Below are 15,732 nucleotides of genomic sequence, written 5' to 3'. Positions count from 1 at the left end.
ATATTTCAATGTAATATTGAAAATCTATTCTCTATAATAATCAAAATTGAATAATTTAGTATTTTTTCATAAAAAAATAGGGCCTGGTTCAGAAACACGTACTGAAAATGTATTTTAAATACATGTATGATAATCGCTCAGTTATAAAATAATAAGTGTGTTCGTTTACACAATATTTTTCACTAGTTTTACTAGTTATACCCTTCACCATGAGTGACAGATCGTTATATATAGCCATGTCCGTCTGTTCTTCTATCCGCCTGCCCGTCTATATGTTGAAATCAAGTTTCTGTAGCCCCCAAATATCTTAAAAACATGATTGATACATCAATCATCACAGATGGTTGAGATATAAGGCAAAAACGATGTATATAAAGCTATAGTATTTTGGACCTACAATGGGTCAAAATCGGGAAAAATATTTTGTAACTTGGTTTTTTTTACGAAAAAAAATTTTTTTGTCATAATTTTTTTTCATTAATAAATTAAAAAAAAAATTTCGAAAATTAATTTTTTAACAAATTTTAAAAAAAAATTGTTTTTAAATTTTCAAAAACAATTTTGAAAAAAAAAATTAAATTTAGTTTGGTGAAGAGTATATAAGATTCAGCACTTGTTTTTTCCATTCTCGTACACAAAAAACTTTAAAATCTAACAGACATTTGAACAGCAACATTTTTTTTCTTTACTACTTTTTGCATGGAAAATTTATATTTTTCTCTTATTTTACTAGTTTTACTAGAAATATATTCGAACAAAGCTAATTTTTGAGCGTAATTCACATTGGGTGTTTGTCTTAAAAATGCGGGATTTATAAAAGATCTTTTGCGTATCTTTTGAACAAGATTTTTGTTGTTAATAACTTATATGTCATTTTTATACCCTTCACCTTCGTGAGAAGGTGTCTGTCTGTTTGTCTCTCCGTCTGTATATGTGTTGAAATCAATTTTCTGATTACCCCGGATATATTCGGGATCCAAATCTTCAATTATTCTGTCAGACATGTTTTCAAAAAGTTTTCTATCAGCAAAATCAGTCCACAAATGGCTGAGATATGAGGAAAAAACCAGGAAAATCTCGATTTCTGACCTATTTTTGAAAATATTTTTTTAAATTTAAAAAAAAATAAAAATTAAAACATTTAAAAAAAAATGCAAAAAATTAAAAAAACATCGTTGGAAAAAAAATTTTTGTTTACCTAAAAATATCTAAAATTTGTATTTTAAAGTAAAATTTGGTGAAGGGTATATAAGATTCGGAACAGCCGAATATAGCTTGTTTATTCTCACTTTGTTATTGTACATTAAACAACACAGTTTTTTTTCTGCTTCGAAAATGTATAATTTGTCACTTTGTTATTGAACATTATATTTTGGTTCAAAAATGTACAATTTTGTGCCAACAAAACGTCATATGCGGGAAGTTCGGTTTTACTTCTTTAATTTGAAAAAAGTTCCGCTAAAGCACACCGATTGCTCACCAAAGCTTATGGTGAATGTGTTCCATCGGTTAGGCTAAGTTGGTTTATTGCGGTAATGGTATTTTGTTTTATCAGTTTCTGAGTGAGAGTTTAACGATGACCGCCTGTCCGTCTGGATGGCTATCAATGTAAACTTGTGCTCAAAGAACAGGGCGGAATTTCGAAAAAACTTCCATAAAATTAGGCTTGACCGACTATATTTTTTAGATTTTTTTTGGGATATGTGAAGTCAAGAGAATTCCTTGATAAGCTAGATATGATTCAAGATTTGCGAATCAACATTACATAACAAATTTCCGAAATAGCATAAGCAATGCAAGAAAGAGTGATAGAAAATGTACCTTTCAAACACAAAGTTTGTTTTTTAGGTTTTCTATTAAAATATAGTAAATTTCAGCTTTTTCGAGCATAAAGATGCGTTTACAATGATGGAGTACTCCACTCTGCAGCAAATTTTATTTCTTTCTCTTTAGTATTTATTTGATTTCAAATTTGGCTATCTCTATGCATTTCACTCCACAATCGAACAATTTCTACTCCTGAGTGTAGATTACTGTAACTCTAGAATATTATCATTAAGCTGAGGACATTTCTTCAATAATATGGAAAAAATCCAAATATTATTTTAGTTGAAAAAAAATTATTTATGTTTTTGCCGAAGAAATGATAATTTGTTCAACGTTTGTATTGCGGACAGGAGGTTAATTTTGGACGGCACGGTTTATCTCTTTTAATCTACTGGGGAGAGGAATTATACTATATATCGTTAAATTAATATAGAATGGTCCTAACTCCTGTTTTTATACCCTTCACCATGAGTGGCAAGGGTATATATAAGTTTGTCATACCGTTTGTAATTTCTACATTTTTCATTTGCGACCCCACAAAGTATATATATACATATATATTCTGAATCGTTATTAGAGATGCTAATTGGGACTGATTTTCGGGATTTTACTAAATCCCGATCCCCGGGAAATCTAAAATCCCGAAAATTATAAGAAAAAAACGTTAATAATTACGTTTTTACAATTGAAAGTAAATTTTTTATTTAGCAATTAATTTTTATTAGACACTAAAAAGCATACTATTGCATCTATGGTTTCGTCTGCCTTTCTGGAACGAATTTTGTTTCCGACATATGCTGCTGCCGAAAAACATCTCTCATATTGGCAAAACCGTTTGCAAATACTTATAACAAATCTGCAAGTATTTTCCTCTTGTTGCTTCAGAAATAAAGTGATCTATTTTTTTGCAAGTTGCAAATCTACATTATAACTTGGTTTCGTTATTGTTCTTTGGGTTTTTTATTAATAATATTTTTTAGCATTTGAGCAATCGAAATATTTTCATTTTGTTCGAGCTCCTCATCTGAGATAAAATCAATTTCGTTTGAAAAGGATTTAAATTGAGTTTTGTTAGATAACTTACAAAAAATGTGAAGAATTGATTTTCCAGAGCCCCACTCTAGGAAATCCAAAAATATTTAAGCTCTCAAAAATATTTTAGTTATATAGATATCGAAACCAAATTCAGTAATATTATCATTTATATAAGCCGAACTCGCCTCACCAAATTTTGTCATGATCGGTCCATAACTAGTCATAGCTGCCATATAGGCCCACTTCCTGGAATCACTTTAACTATCATAAATCTCTTAAAAATGTTGGTATTCCAATAAAATTAATACAAATAATTTATATTATAAATTTTATAACGATCGGTCCATAATTAGTCATAGCTCCCATATAATGCCCACTTCCGAAAATCATTTTAATGAGTATAGATTTCTTAAAAATGTATGGTGTTCAAATAAAATTCAACAAAAATAGGTTTCATATATACAGAAGTCATGCCACCCAGTTGTATGGCGATTGGTCCATAATACGATTGGTGTAGGGTATCATATGGTCGGCCTTGACGGACTATACATTCTTACTAGTTTTATATGCAATTAAAATTTAATAATATTTGAGATCAATTTGACAATAAAGTATTTTCAGAAATTAAAAATAAATTTATGAATTTGTTGCCAAGATTATTACCCAAGATGTAAAGAAGTTTGATCTCTAATTTAAAATCATTTGATATCAAACAGTGATGGTAACTCTACTTTACATACAGATGAACAGCCAGAGAGAATTTTATAAAATTTGCTAATTTCAAGTAAAAGCTGGAAATTTAAACTATGAATCATTTGCGTGTTCATGACGTCAAATGTTAAAGAGCAAATTAATATTAAAGCAAATCTAGTTTATGGGTAAAAGTACAGTGAAATCAACAAGAAACTGATTAACGCAATCAACCAACGCTAACATGAAATGCAAGCGTTCAGTTAGACGAATCGGTGTCTAAGCTTGTAAGTTTGTGAGCTTTTATTAAAATTTATGTTTGTTTGTTTAAACCGAATTTAGCACTGAACTTATCGGCGCACTTGAACGTATAAATTATATCTAATTACTTACATATCTAATTTTTAAAAACATTTTTTCTTTAACTAATTGACTTTTTAAAAGGCACAGTAAAAGCTTTACTAAACGGAGTTGCTAAACAATAAAAATTTTAACATATTATATTGCTTTTACATGGCCATTTATTAATTATTTTACTGTGTTGAAACTGATGCTCAAATAGTATGATTATAGTCATTTGCATCTATTTAACATTGTTGCTTTTACTGTCTATTGAAGTAATACGTAAATTAAATAATAAACAGTTCAATATAATTCTTAATGAAATTATTAAAATAAAAAACATTCTTTCTGAATAACCGCAAATTGAAAATCCAGTTACACGTGTTGCCTGTCATCAATTAAACAACTTTAGAAACAAAACTAGAATGTCCACAAATTATGGAAAATACTTTATTTTTATAGCAAACATCTACGCAAATTAGTTAGAAGAATATAAATAAATAACACAGGTCAACAAATATAGCAAACTAAATTTAAGGCTGAGATACTGTTAGTGGTTTTATATTAGGTGTAACACTAATAATGTATTTAAACTTTTTCCTAGATCTACTTTCATTTTTCAATATTGGCTGTCATAAGTAAATTCGTGTGCCCGTTTTGTATAAATAAATTGAGTTTGTTACATTTGTGGTGAATACACAGTCAAAGTTTAGAAAACAAACTTAGTGAGAAACACATATTTCAATTACATACTTTTAGATGGTGAATAAGTCGTGGGTTCCAAATATTGTTTATATGATTTGGAAAACCATATAATGATGACAGATATAATAACCACCATGTGTAGAACCAAAAAAATATATATTCTGGTCTTCATAAGATTCTAGATCTAAGACGTTCTATATATGTAGGTCCGTCTGTCGAAAACACGATATGGACCAAGCGAAGGGTGTTCATATTATTCCGATTGAAATATATTAAATTAAGGTCGTTGAAGAAAATGTATATTTACCCTGGTCCTCGTAAGATTCTAAGACGTTCTAGTTATATATCGGTCCATAATTGATCCTACCCCATATAACCCCTATATCAGAAAAATATTTTATTGTCACATATTGATGGTGGTTCTACAACACCCTTACGTTTTTGTGTTGTTAAATTCCATAGTATGAATAAAAGGAAAATGATGATGTTTGTAACGCACCAAAATATTGTCCCAACACCCACCTTAAAGTAAGAAGCGACCCATTATTTCTCCTAGCCCCATACGATTGCCCTATCTGTAAATAGTAAAGATCTCATAAATATCTTAGTTAATAGATATTTAAACCAAATTCAGCACAAATAAGTTTTATATAAGCCGAAATCGCACTACCAAATTCTGTGACGATCGGTCCATATTAAGCCATAGCTTCCATATAAGGCCCACTTCCAAAAATCACTTTAACTGGCATTAATCTCTTAAAAATGTTGGTATTCAAATAAAATTCAACACAAATAAGTAATATATATACAAAAGTCATGTCACCAAATTTTGTAACGATCGGTCGACAATTAATCGTAGCTCCCATATAAATTTTGAAAGAAAACTGTTTATAATCATCTCCTTGGTGTAAGTCGGGCTTGACCGACTATACTTTCTTACTTGTTTTTAGCTCAGAAAATGATGGAGTCTTTTGTAATGTCATTGGTGGCCTAGTAAAGAAAATGGGACGATCAAGCTACAAATCTGATTAATGGAGAATGATTATGGTCTGCTCAAAATTAAGTTAAAAATTTATTTTACTAGATATTGGTATCAGAATGCAGCTAAGCATATTGTACATTCTACAAATTCATAGGAGGAGCATCAAAACGTAGATTTTATTTAAAAAACCCACATCAACAATGAGTTATATGTGACAATTAAAAATTGTTAATTTCTTATTATGTCAACAAAGTAGGGTGATCGATTCTTCGACATTTTTTTAGAAACCGGTTTTCGGCTTATTCGAAAAATTGCAATTTAATATAAACCGGTTTCGGTTTCGAGTTTTTAATAATAACCGGTTAACCGGTTTTTTTGGCAAAATATTAAAACGCCAATAAATAAGAAGAAAAAAGGTATTATATATTAAAATAATAGTTATTAAAACCAAATCAGTTCTAATAACAAAAAATAAGCCTTTTTAAAATGCTTAAATACTTTTTAATTCCAATTTTGAAGACCATGTGAAGTGTTAACGGAGTAACACTTCACATGGTCTTCTGGTCAAATTTGACCCATTTTGAAATTAAAATTGATTTTTTCGAACAGTGAGTGGTTGATATTTTTTTGGAATTTCATTTAATTTTAAATGTAAAAAACTACGTTAGGTTTTTAGAAAAACAAATTGGCAAAAAAAATTCTATAAAATTGTTCGCACTTAAGGTTCTTGGGTCATATTTGACCTGAAGCAAAAATCTTGAAATTTTGTTACGCACAATTAAGTTAAATGTTTTCAGAGCTTTGGTAGCACTAACATATATCTTATATATATCTCTCTTTTTTCATCATACTTGCTGAAAAAGTCTTTTAAAATAGTTAAAGTATTTGTTTTAAAAAAGTCTTTTGGATTTTGAATATTTTTTAGACATTTAGAAAAAACCGGCTATTCGAGGAAAAAAACCCAGTTTCTTCGATATTCGAAATGTGAGATTTTCGAAAAAACCGAAACCGGTTATTAAAAACCGGGCCGATCACCCTAGTAAATACACTAAACATCCATATCTCAACTGCTTATGGTTCAGCAATGCAAAACAAGACCATTGGATCAAGAAATACCCTTGGAGAAAACATGACGATTGGAAAACAAAAACTAAAAGCTGCACAGAGAAAACAGATTTGTGATAGCAACCGAATTTGTAGCCAATCGAATGATTCTACCTTAGTGACCGAATTTTACAGTTGTGGCTACAAAATTTTAAAAGGGGTAACAAACGTTTGGTTGCTTCAACCGAAATTCTTCTTTGTCAACTGACTTTCTGTTAATAGAACCGAAAAGTTCTATGTGTGCAACCGAATCATTCAATTGGCAACAAATTCGGTTGCTATCACGAATCTGTACGGCAATTCTGTAACTTTTTAACGACAAAATTTTGTCGTTAAGTAATCAAAATTCGTTAGTTAACAATATTTATCGTTAAGAGATATTCCGAATTAAATTTTACCGATTATTTGCGTTAAAAATAATCGGTAGATAACGAAATTTGTCGGTAGATTAACGACAAATAAAATGTTCTAGTTAAGCCATAACGATAATTGTTTAGGAGTTAGTTTTGTAACATAAATATTCGAAATAAGTTGTTTTTTGAAAGTATGGTTGATCACCTTTTTTGTGTTTGTTAGATACGGACTGATTTGGGTTCTTAATATAAAAATTAACATGCTTTAATTATCTTTTTAAGATAAATTTGGACATATTTGGTCAATTCACAAGGTCTCTTATCAGTCATATTGTCATAATGTCCTAACATATCTCGTCTCGGCGGTCGGCTTAACCGACTCTTAGGCATTCGGCGCAGGTCTCTGCTGGCTGGTTACGATAACACAATAAACATAGCATACATAGTAGTATTATTTTAGGACTTTTTTTAGCTTGGAAAGCAATAAAAACCACTGTGAAATATTAGGACATTATGAGACCTTGTGAATTGACCAATTATATTTATTTTGAAAAGCAATACAAACCACTGTGATATATTAGGACAATATGACATGATAAGATACGTTGTGAATTGACCAATTATATTAATTTTAGAAAATAATATTCAAATTTTAAGAGCAACTTTTACTTGGGGCATAATATCCATAATTAACACATTTCTGGAGTGTATAATGTTTATCCCTATATTCAATTTCCATTTTTGGCGATGTGATACGATTATAAACTTATATAAAAGTTATAAAATCGTTTTTAAGACTGTATTCTAAGAAGGAAATTCATCTGAATTTGTCGACTGTCCTTATAACAACACATATCTAAATTCTGAATTAATGATCACATGTGGTGGCATAGACATATGTATTACACTGGGTTACTTTTATTTTTAGAAAAAACTCTTGTTCTTTTGTTTTCAGTAGGTTTCGTGAACATATTTGGGTGAACTGATGCTTGATTTTTATATATAAATGCGATTATTTATTCACACGACTACGAATTTATCTGCAAACACGAAAAAATAGTAAATATTTTTATGATTTTTTAATTTTAAAAACATTCACATTTATATTTTTAACTATATTCGTCGTTAAACTTTATTACCGAGAGATATCGTTAACTTCAAATAGTGAATATAAAATTCGTTAAAGCAACCGATAGTTTTCGTTACTTAACGACATCGGTTAGGAAAGTATAAAAAGTTACAGAATTGCGGTACAGGGTAGCTGGGATGCACATATGATGGCAGATTACTGGTGGAGTATCACACGGGTGTTTCCTAAGGACCTGCATCGTGGAAAATCTAAAAACAGAGCTTTCAACCTGTAAAATAATTTAATTTCTCTTAAACTACACATAGCATTGAAAAAATAAGAATCGAAAAAGTTAGAATCATTTCATCGAATCCGTTAAAATCCGTTTTAGTTTTAGTGGCACCAAAATCATTGTTGTCCTGTGTAATAGTATGAGGAATAATGTAGTCACTTAAGCTATTTTTTTTCCAAATACTTGATAAGATGTTTATTATTTACTGTGATGAAATTATTTTGTTATTTCCTTTGATGCTGTATCCAGGTGCAGGTTGAGTTATTTGTAAATAGAGGGAAATAGGTCATGCAAATCGTTATATTTTGAGCTTGTTGTAGTATATATATTAAAAATGTTATATGTATGACGAATTGATTTAAAATATGGAAAAAAAATTTAATATTAACATTCTGAAATTATTTGTACTTTACCTAACATTTATTTAATCAGTGTTTGTTCAATTTCTTTGGAATTTCCTTTGCTAAAAATGTACTAGTCTCATGAAAATTACTAGAAATTTTACTAAACACTCATCATTTTCGTCTTTCTATGTATATTTATCAGTCACATGTTCAACAAATTATAATGAAACCGAAACTCGTTCGGTTAATTCACTGTCCTGTCTCAGAACACCTAAAATCATACACACTGTCATTTAATGAGTTAAAGAATTATATATTTAAAACATAATTGTTTATGTCAGACGTGAAATTGTTCAAGTCTTCAAGCAATGTTACACGAACATAACAGCTTTATCCAACTACTCAAAATATCTGGTCTAGCGGCTCTTCAATGCACTGATGATATACGCCGTCGCTGTTGTTATGGATGGCACTGACTTCGAGCGACGAGATATAATCATCCACTGTCAGTAGTACGAAACTGTTTTTCCATGGTACAAATTAATCTCAACTCAAATGAAGAGTTAACGAAAACAGTTTCCTGTATGGATTTTTTTTACTCGTCAGATGCACCAAGAGGTGCAGGCAAAGCATTCCTCATCTGTTTAGTATTCGCGTCGGTTCGAGTGCTAAATTCAAGTGCACTCGCAGTGTTATCATTTGGAACTGCATCGACGTACTCAAACTCTCATTGAATTTGAACCAGACAGAATCACCAACTTGCTAAATCAGCAAAAGCTCTGGCATGGCCACAATCCTTAACACATGCAAAATTATCACTTGGGATGAATGCACAATGGCACATAAGAAATAGCTCGAAGCTCTTGACCGGACTCTGCGTGATTTTCGAGAAAACAACCAACCGATGAGAGGCGCTCTGATTCTTGTTGATGGTAACAACTTTGCGTGTTATTCCTCGGACAATGTCCGCAGATGAGTTGAACGCATTCCTTAAATCTTCATACCTTTGGAAGCGAGTCGAATAAATTACGCTATCGACGAACATGAGAGTTGGACATTTAAAATGGAAAAATTCCAATTGATCCCGTCACAAATGAAATATCGTTCCCCCAGAACTTCTGCCAAATGCAAATGAATATTCAAGTGATTGTCTTACAACCAACTAAAAGAATCCGGATTGGCTGTGGGAACGTGCAAATTTCCACCAAACTTTGCGTGTTATTCCTCAGACAATGCCCGAATATGAGTTGAACGCATGATTGAAATCTCGATACCTTTGAAACCGTGTCGAAAAAATTACGCTATCGACGAACATGAGTGTGTATTTGCTGCATGACTCTTCTACCGAAATATTCTCAAAACAACTGTTGGACATCTGAACTGGAAAAATTCCAATTGATCCCGCAACAAATCAGATTTCGTTCCCGCCAAACTTCTGCCAAATGAAAATGAATATTCAAGCCATTGTCAACAAGGTCTTACAACCAACTACATAAAATCGGATTGGCTGTGGGGACGAGAAATTTTGCACCAAAAATGATGATGCCAACAAGCTCAATTAGCAAATTCAATTGAAACTGCCTGGCGAAACAATGAAATACAAATCTATTGACACAGCAATGAACGAAGAGCAAGCCGTCAATTATCCTTCTGAATTCTTTGGAACCAGCCCGAATGCCACCACATGTATTAACATTTAAGGTTGGATGAATGCTTCTCCGCAACTTTAACGAGTCAAAATTATGCAACGCAACAAGATTGACCATCAAAAATTGTTCACCAAATTTAATTGAGGCAACAATTACAAAGTGCAACAGTGAAAAAAACACACGATCATGACTATATAGGTCCCTATACTCAGTTTGTCCATTTGGAGACCCCACTGATTTTCAGAAACTTTGGGGGCCCATAAAAAAAAGTCGGTCACCAAAATGGACAAACTGAGTATAAGGTTTTACTACCCTTTGGTAGTAGAGTCGAACCGATATAGTCATGATCTTGTGTTTTTCCAAAAGTCTTCATTTGTTGCATAGTGTTATCGGTGGCATATTCAAAGGCGAAGACGTACTGATTACACGCATACCGATGATCTCCAATGACTTACCATTTAAATTCAAGCAGCCTCAGTTCTCATTTCGTCTTTACTTTACTATAAAAATTAACAAAGCCCAATGCCAATCGTTGACTTTTGATGGCCTACATTTGTTGTGGCTTACTGCCGAGTTGGCACACCAAATAATTTGAATATTTTTACTCCAAATAAAAAAACTAGACAAATTGTAATCCTTGCCTTAAGATGAGTTCATAAATATAATATTCAATTTGCCTTAAATACATTCGTTTCTTTTTTTAAGGGCATAGCATGGCACTGTACTTATAGAAATCTGCTACATCCTTGTCATATGACCACGCCGTCATCTGGCTACATATATTAAGTGTTTCGGATACGAATTCAGGTCGGGGGGTTTTGTCCGATACTGTATATTAAAATCAAGATCGAGTTGTAGTATAACAAATTTGGCCAGATACGCGGACAGGGTTTAGCTAGTGTTATATGCAATTGAAATTGAACGATTTTCCAACATTCTTATATAATATTTGAACTTATAGGTTCGATGAAAGACAAATCAACGCATATTAGAAAATGTTTAAGCAACTTCAAATTTTGTTTTACCATAAAGAATTTGCATTAAGTGCATCAAGTTTTAACAAATATGGAACGTGTAAGGTTTGTCGAAAACTTTTGTTTCCTCCCTATTAATACATACATAGTTTCCAATCGATTTATTTTTATATCTTTCATAACATTCTAAAATTTTAATTAAATACAAACAAGTTATAAAATATTTAAAATATAATTTAAACATTTTGAAAGCTCTAATTATAGAATATTTTAATTTATTCACAAAAACATACAAATACATTTAAATGCCAAAAAAAAATACTCTCAAATTTGAGTAAAATCAAAGCAATTTTTTCTTTTTTTAATTCCTCTTAATGAAAAATTATTTTTGTATATATTACTACCAAGTGTAATTGAAATATTATCTTAATGTGTAATCACAACACTTCTGGTACTTAGTTTTTGTAAACGAGTACTTCTTACAATATTACACACTGAGAAGAAGACGACTGCATAAAATAATTGTTTGTTTATTTTACAAATTAAAAATGATTCTTCTCTTGTTTTTTTTTTGGGTATTTGTGTTCTGCATGTTTTTGCTGTTTTAACCGCAAAAACGTACTTAAAAGCAAATATAGAAACCCTATTCCCTACCACTGCCACTAACAACAACACTAGCATTGTAATAGTATTTTGTAACTACAACAACAGCAACCAGAGCAACAAAAATATCGAGAACCCACACATACGCAAGCAAGCAAACATTAAATATACAACAAAAACAAAGCATTAGTTACACTCATGTTTATACCCAGTAAACAATTATGGCAGCGCTTAATTATAAAAGCTTTATTTGTGAATTAATTCTAAGCTTTTTCGGTCGAAATGAGGAAATTTGAAAAAGCATATTTAATGCTTGTGTGCGTCGATAATAACACTAGTTTACAAACAAACATTTTTTTTTCATTGAATGAAACATATTTTATCAAGTACTAGCTGAACCCAGTCGATTTTAATATACAGTGTCGGCCAAAACTAAAGCACGGACTCCATCGACCTGGCTTTGAAGCCGAAACACTTATTATCGGTATCCAGATGACGGCGGATGAGGTATGACACAGTTGTAGTAGATTTCTATAAGTACGGTGCCATTCTATGACCTTAAAAAAAGAAACGAATGTATTTAAGGAAAATGGGATATTATATTTATGAATTCATCTTAAGCCTAGGAGATATACAATGTTTCTTGTTTACAAAGGGTGATAAAAGGTTTGACAAAGAAGTAGTGGAGCTACCGCAAATAAACAACTTTCCAAAGAGTGGGAAGAAAACCAGTATGAGGATATACTGTTTGAAAAGATTTCACACTTGAGTAGTGGAGCCACCTCAACCGCAATTAAAGAACTTCTCAAAGAGTGGAAAGTAAAACAGTATGATGATATACTGTTTGGTGTACCCGATGACGCTAGTTCACCTATGTACTTGAGTTGTTGTAACACTACGGCAGCTTTCGACATTCTGACGGATGTATATGCCAGCTTGAAGTCTACCTACAACAATTTTCCACAAAATCATATTATATGCTCCAGTCTTGCTGCTGATAAGGTGTACGTCGAACAGGAAGATGATAATCCTTCTACTAAAGACGTTAGTTATGAAGGAGATGAAAATAGCAACGAATTTTCTGAAGAAGACCCTGATGCTGAAACCAAAGATGGAGGTTACACCACTGATGTCAATAATTGCGGAGTTGACTATCAACCTTCTACTAAACAAGCTGCTGATGAAGAAACGGTAATTGGTGATGTTGCCGAAGATGCTGAGATCGTTGACGTTAGAGGAAGAAATCATACCTATGTAAGTTTCACAGTTAAAGAATATGCTAATAAACACGGTGATGATGAAGCAACGGTAATTGGTGATGTTGCGGCAGATGCTGAGATCGTACATGTTGAAGAATGCCATAATTTAACGGATAAAGCAGCACAGAGAAGCCCACATAATAAGACAGAGAGAAAACGGGATAAAAATGCTCTGCTGAAGGAAGTTGTTGCGATTAAGGCATCACTCCAGTGGCCATTTATCTTTAACAATTATAATAATTTTGATAATAATTTTTGTTAGAAAATATTGTAAAAAAGATAGGTCTGTAGACTTTATATTATTTGCCCCCGCAGAATGTTCAAATTTAGTTGAACATAGTTTTGTATTTACTTATGCTAGTAATAATGTTATCAATAATTTAAGAAAAATTCTCACACATGCGATAATGATAAGGGTTTATCAACAATGAGTTTTATTAATTTTATGTGCTATCGGAGAATTTATGTCTTTTTTCTAAGATTTAAGTAGGTAATAAAATCAGTTTATTATAAGACACACACGTATGTGTACTAGTTTAGTTATTAGATTTTAATGTTTAGCTCTTAGGGTTTTAATTTTAATAAATAAATCAATGTCTTACAAACATTCAACTAGTAAAGACTTCTTTTACTCTGCAAGTTTTTACATGGAGTAAATATATAAAAATTATTTGGTGTGCCAACTCGGGAGCAAGCCACGTACAACTGATCGTGTGAAAAACATGAATTTTCCAAATCTCTTACAAATGTCGTTATCAGGTGTAAATTCAACATAAGCATTTATAACATAATTGAATCAGTTATTAGTGATTGGCCGGTTACTGCAATGTAAATTCCCAAAAAAATAAAATTTAATATTGCTCCCTATTACGGTGTTGAAAAGCCGACAAGTCCGTGTTTAGTGCAGACAGAAGTAAAATGATAGCGCTTGACTGGTTTATGCTTATATAATAATCTATCTCAATAAATGTAAAAAAATAAAAGAATTACAAGCTCTTCAACTCTATTTGGTTGGATATGAAGGTTTAATTTGTCATTTTAATTTTGAAGTTCCTAATAAAATTATAATATTTCGTATGAAACTTACAATAGTGATGGTTGTTTGTTCCATAAACCAGTCAAGTGCAAACTTTATATTATATTTTAAATATATGTTAATATACAGTGGCGGCCAGCTATTTTAGACAAATACTTGAATTTTTTCCTCAACTGAATTTTAAGTGCGAAAAGGCCAAAACAAAAGAACCCAACCATCTGTCTATACCTGACAAATTTTTATCATGATAAACTTCAAAATGGTTGTCTCGATAAAGAATTATCAGGTATAGTCCCCATTTATTATTATTATTGCTTCGTTATGATAAAATTGTTAGTGCTTTTGCTTAGACAATTTTGTCTTGACAACAAATGTCATTTATTGTTATGATGAATATTTGTCAAGTATAGACAGGGGGTGTGAAATTTATTATTAATATTTCTAGTTTCTCAAAAATGTTTGGAAAAATCGGTACAACATATATGGAAAAAGATATGTGGAAATACGTTGACCCACCTCACCGAATAACATGATATGACCGAAACTAATGGAACTAAAAATACGAAATTTGGTCCGAATATTTTATAATAATAAAAATACAATGATATAAATGTTAGAAAATATGTTTATTGAAAAAAAAAATGTGTTTGGTCAAGTTGTAGAAAAATCTTATGTGTTCGTAGTGAATATGTATGAATTGACACAGTTGAATAAAACACACTTGTGTGTTAAAACAGTCCTTATGCATACATATTTGTGGAAATATTTGAAAAATTAATTGAGAATCACATGGAATTTAACAAACAATTATGTTCTTAATTAGCCACCACTGTATGTAGATAAAAAAGTTTTATGTTTATCAAACAGCTAAACAAATTGATAACTTAATAGGAAGTTTTCTTTCATTAACTCAAAATCAATAATGTGTTATTCGACTGGTTTTTAAAATAAACGATTCAGTGGAGCTTATTTGTGGGTAACTAGTGTTTATAAACCGGTTAACCGAAAAACTCGGTTTTTTGCGAACCGCTTAGTTTAAAATATTGATTTTCGGTTAACCGGTTTATCCGGTTTTTATCACTTGGTTAACCGGTTTTTAAAAATTGGGACAAAATTTAATAAATCTCATGTTTTTGTGAAATTTTTATATTCATTGTATATACATTATTGGTCTGATTTAAAACCTAAACTGCTGATTTACAATACAGACCTTTTTAGATTAACATTTTTAAGAATTACAATGATTCTAAATAGTAGAGGACGATGATTCATTATAAACTTAGTGATGATTTTACCAAAAGAAATTGAATTTAATGTACATACCTTCTTTCAATAAATTTGAATTCATTAGTGTGTTTAGTTCTTAAAATTTTATTTTATTATTCATTTCGTTAGCTTAGTGTATAAAGTCCTTTTTAGAAATATTACAGGAGAGACAAATAACGTTCTAAAATCCATGATTTGAAAT

The sequence above is a fragment of the Calliphora vicina genome, chromosome 2 (assembly GCF_958450345.1).
Source record: "Calliphora vicina chromosome 2, idCalVici1.1, whole genome shotgun sequence".
NCBI lineage: Eukaryota > Metazoa > Arthropoda > Insecta > Diptera > Calliphoridae > Calliphora > Calliphora vicina.
The sequence above is the reverse complement of the archived record's forward strand: the minus strand, read 5'-3'. Positions refer to the sequence as shown.